This window comes from Felis catus, chromosome A1 (assembly GCF_018350175.1).
Source record: "Felis catus isolate Fca126 chromosome A1, F.catus_Fca126_mat1.0, whole genome shotgun sequence".
Taxonomy (NCBI): Eukaryota; Metazoa; Chordata; class Mammalia; order Carnivora; family Felidae; genus Felis; species Felis catus.
Genome location: NC_058368.1, coordinates 192,351,639 through 192,356,956, shown reverse-complemented (window position 1 = coordinate 192,356,956; position 5,318 = coordinate 192,351,639). Strand labels below are relative to the sequence as shown.

The window sequence follows — 5,318 nt, the reverse complement described above, 5'->3', positions numbered from 1 at the left end:
CCCGGGCCAGGCACGTGACGAGAGAAAAAGTTTGGGTCTGTGTGGACTGGAGACAAAAACGCCCTCTGGTCGAAGGACATCTCTTGAAAGCGGAGAGGAAATGCGCACTTCAAGTAGGAGCCTCCAAGAGCCCGTTCGGCCAAACTCTGAGCTTTTTAACCCCCTCTTTTTAAAAACTTCCTTCATCTTCCCTAGCTTAAGAAAATGTTGCTGTCCCGTAGGAGGCTGGTGCATTAAAAAATGTGGTTATATATAAAAAAAATCAAATCAAATCAGATTTTTAAAAATAGGGCACCTGGCTGGCTCAGTTGATGGAGGCTGCTACTCTAGATGTCTAGTGAGTTCCAGACCCACGTTGAGCATAGAGATTAATTTTAAATTTTTTTTTTCAACGTTTATTTATATTTGGGACAGAGAGAGACAGAGCATGAACGGGGGAGGGGCAGAGAGAGAGGGAGGGAAACAGGCTCCAGGCTCTGAGCCATCAGCCCAGAGCCCGACGCGGGGCTCGAACTCCCGGACCGGGAGATCGTGACCTGGCTGAAGTCGGACGCTTAACCAACTGCGCCACCCAGGCGCCCCGAGATTAATTTAAAAAAAATAATAAACTTAAGATGTGGGTATCCTATACTGTGGAAGGCAGAAAGTAGGCAATTCAGGTGGACAAAAAGGTTACATGGACCAGAAGATCTCATTTTCTCATTTTTATTGTTTCTGTTGCTGCTGAGGGCAGGCAAGGAGGAGAAATTCATCAACTATTATATCACTATATATTCTGGTGAATCTAGTTGCAGGAAAGGTACTCCTGTAGAGGTTAAGTTTACATGTTGACTGAAACAGCTAACATTAGGATACGGGATCCATGACCTGAAATGGTGAGCTCTTTTGAAAAAGAACGGAGTTTTATTTTTAAATTTCTAAAAACTATTTTTGAATAGGCAATATGTGTACCTGATATAAAATACAAGAAGATCAAAGAGTGTCTATAGTAAAAAGTCTTTTTTCACTCTTTCCTAGTCCCTTAATTCTCCCAAGAGACACCTTCTGTGACCAGTGTTTTGCATATCCACCCAGAGCTTGTCTGTGTAAATATAAACATGTAAGTCTCCCCCTCTTCTTTAGAAACAGCACACTGTACATGCTTATTCTGCTCCTTGCTTTTTTCACTTAGCACGCAAACTTGGAGATTGTTATATACAGTTCCTTTAAGAACTACCACATTCTTTTTAATAGCTTCATGCTGTCCCATTACCCACATGTGTCATTATTTGGCCAAAGAAGGACTATATCTTAGTCATCCTTCCCTGCCTAATTCCTGGCACCATGTAAGGGCTCAGGAAACACGCAATTATTGCTCACAAATTAATTAATTTTGTATAACTTATCCATGTTTTCCTCCTCTCTCCTTTCAGAGGTAGCAGTATTTTTTTTTAATACTCCAGATATTTCTATAACGTATAGATTTCCCTGCAGACCGAGTCTGCCTTCTGCACTGATCAAACCTTGCTACCTGATCCAATGCCCACTTTAATCTAGCTCCTTTCATATAACAGTACTCCCCACTACTTCCTACTTTTTTTTTTAAGTTTATTGGAGGGAGAGAGAGAGTGAGCGCACACGTGTGTGCATGTGTGTGTGCAAGTGGGGGAGGGGCAGGAAGCAGAGAGTGCTGAAGGGAGAGGATCCCAAGCAGGCTCCACACTTGAGTTCAGAGCCTGACGGGGAGCTCGATCCCACCAACCACAAGATCATGACCTGAGCCAAAATCCAGAGTCGGATGCTTAACTGACTGAGCCACCGAGGTGCCCCTACTTCCCACTTTCTAATGCTCTGGGCATCACTGTTATGTGGACGCATTGTTGATCACTTACTATGTGGAGAATTTGTTTTTCTCTATCTTCTGTTATCCCGACCCTTATATCATTGCTCATAGACTTTCCCATCCAGACTTTCCTTCCTGGTCCTGTCCACGATTCTACCTCTGGTTCTTTTCTTCCTGAACGTTTTTAGCTTATATGGTCAGTGTTTCCCTGGAGTAGCAGGCAATTTTTTCTATAGTCATTTCAAGCAAGAGCTTTGTGTATCTCGGTGGTATAATTCTGGTGCATAGTAGGTCCTCAGTAAGGCTTGCATAAATGAGAATCTCTCTTTGGTCCTCCTGGGTTTTCTCTTCATCCTGTCTTTGAGGAATTGCTCAGCTTTCTTGTCACCCCAAGGTTGTGTAAGATGCCCCTCTCCTGGCTGCTCTCCTTTAAAGGAAGTGCTCTTGAGAAGAGGTCCTGAGATCCTGGAAGAGGGTGGGTCTGGGTTCAAACTGAACGCTGCCACCCACCAACTTTGTATTTCAAATCCAAAAACAGTTGACTCTTAAATAACACAGGTTTGAATTGTGTGGGTCTGCTTTTATGTGAATTTTTTTCCATATGGTACAGTAATGTGAATATATTTTCTCTTATGATTTTGTTAATAACATTTTCTTTTCTCTAGCTTACTTCATTGTAATAATACAATATATACGGGTGTCTGGGTGGTTCAGTCGGTTAAATGTCCAACTGTTGATTTTGGCTCAGGTCATGATCTCACAGTTCATGAGTTCTAGCCCTGCGTGGGGCTCCCTGCTGACAGCAAGGACAGTGTGGACAGTGTGGAGACTGCTTGGGATTCTCTCTCTCCCTCTGTCTACCCCTCCCTGCTTGAGAACTGTCTTTCTCTCAAAAAAAAAAAAAAAAAAGAATACAGTATACAATACATATAATATACAAAACATGTTAATTTGTTGTTTATGTTATCAGTAAGGCTTCTGGCTAACAGTGGGCTATCAATAGTTAAGTTTGGGGTGTCAAAAGTTATATAAAGATTTTCAACTGTGCAGGGCATTGGAGCCCTTAACCGCTGCATTGTTCAAGGGTCAACTTATATTTCAAACATTTTATCTTCCTACACATAATATACTTTAAGAAATGCATCTCAGGCACCTGGGTGGCTTAGTTGGTTAAGTGGCTGACTCTTGAGCTCAGCTCAGGTCTTGATCTTAGGGTTGTGATTTCAAGCCCTGTGTTGGGCTCTGTGCTGGGCATGGAGTCTACTTAAAAAAAAATGCATCTTGGCTTTGGGAGTAGATTCCATGATTCATCACTTACATACAACACCCAGTGCTCATCCCAGCAAGCACCCTCCTCAATGCCCACCATCCATTTTCCTTTCTCACCTGACCCCCATCTCCTTCCACCCTCAGTTTGTTCTCTATTTAAAAGTCTCTTATGGTTTGCCTCCCTCTCTGTTTGTAACTATTTTTAATTTCCCTTCCCTCATTGTCTTCTGTTAAGTTTATCAGCTTTCACATATGAGTGAAAACATATGATATCTTTCTCTTACTGACTTATTTCACTTAGTATAATGCCCTCCAGTTCCATCCACATTGTTGCAAATGGCAAGATTTCATTCTTCTTCATTGCCGAGTAGTACTCCATTGTGTGTGTGTGTGTGTGTGTGTGTGTGTGTATATATATATATATATATATATATATATATATATATATATATATAAACCACATCTTTATCCATTCATCAGTTGATGGACATTTGGGATCTTTCCATAATTTGGCTATTGTTGAAAGTACTGCTATAAACATTGGGGTACAAGTGCCCTTATGCATCAGCAATCCTGTATCCCTTGGGTGAATTCCCAGCAGTGCTATAGCTGGGTCATAGGTAATTCTATTTTTAATTTTTTGAGGAACCTCCACACTGTTTTCCAGAGTGGCTCTACCAGTTTGCATTCCCACCAGCAATGCAAGAGGGTTCCCGTTCTCAACAACATCTGTTGTTTCTGAGTCATTAAATTTAGCCACTCTGGTGTGAGGTGGTATCTCAATGTAGTTTTGATTTGTATTTCCCTGATAAGAAATGCATGCATTGAGAATAACAGGCTTGGCTGGACAAGGATTTCCCCCGTCTGCTTCTTAAGCAGAACCATGTTACAATCAGTGTTTCAATTTATTTAACCAATACTCTCGTGCTCATGTTGGCAACACATATACTAAAATTGGAATGATACAGAGAAGATTAGCATGGCCCCTGCGCAAGAAATTCGTGAAGCATTCCATATTTTTTTGTATGGAACCAGAAAAGACCCCGAGTAGCCAAAGCAATCTTGAAAAAGAAAACCAAAGCAGGAGGCATTACAATCCCAGATTTCAAGCTATACTACAAAAGTGTAATCATCAAGACAGTATGGTACTGGCATAAGAACAGACACTCAGATCAATGGAACAGAATACAGAACCCAGAAATGGACCCACAAACGTATGGCCAAGTAATCTTTGACAAAGCAAGGAAAAATATGCAATGGAATATTTAACCTATACTCTCCTAGCTGAGATTTGTTCAAGCCTTACTTACTTTCTATAGTTTGTGGTCCAAAAACAAAAGTTTTTTTTTTTATTCACATAGGAAATTATATTATTATTATTATTTTTTTAATTTTTTTTCAACGTTTATTTTATTTTTGGGACAGAGAGAGACAGAGCATGAACGGGTGAGGGGCAGAGAGAGAGGGAGACACAGAATCGGAAACAGGCTCCAGGCTCTGAGCCATCAGCCCAGAGCCCGACGCGGGGCTCGAACTCATGGACCGCGAGATTGTGACCTGGCTGAAGTCGGACGCTTAACCGACTGCGCCACCCAGGTGCCCCAGGAAATTATATTATTGGATATATTCTTCTCCAACTACCCTCTCATTCATTTGGGGCCTCCCTCCCATTGAGAATCAGTGATTTACACAATTGTTCTAATTTTGCAATCCATAAATACAGCATAGGCTCCACTGTTTACAACAGATACCCAATGCTGCCTGAACTACAAGCCATCTGTGTTTTTCATTTCTCTTCAATAACCTGAGAAATGAACACCCAGTTCTGGGTGAGGGTGGGGGTTCTGGAGATGGAGACAGTGTGTTTCCTGTTTGATTGTTTCAGTGTACACACCAGGCCCAGTGCTGCAGGAAAAAAAAAAAAAAAACAAACAAACAAACCAAAAGTCTAAGAAAGGATTGCGGAGACTGCTCTTCATGTGACTAGCTCCTGATAGGGCTGTCCTCTCCTGAATGTAGTTGCAAGTGGGTGAAAGGACATTAGAAACCCACAAGATGGGTGGGGTGTGGAGTGTTTTGCCTGCCTTCTCCATGTCAGCATTGCTCAATGGAATGATTGTTAAGCCTGCACCAGAGCTAACAAACACTGAATATCACAGGGATAACAGACACGCCAGAAACAATAGTTTATTCAATAGACTTACATGTCTTCCTCAGTGTGAGGTGT

At 41.7% G+C, this 5,318-nt stretch overlaps 1 pseudogene; it reads left to right on the top strand.

The window, feature by feature from the left end:
- Positions 1 to 4,015: 4,015 nt before the first annotated feature.
- LOC111556750 lies at positions 4,016 to 4,112 on the top strand (annotated as a pseudogene).
- Positions 4,113 to 5,318: the final 1,206 nt, after the last annotated feature.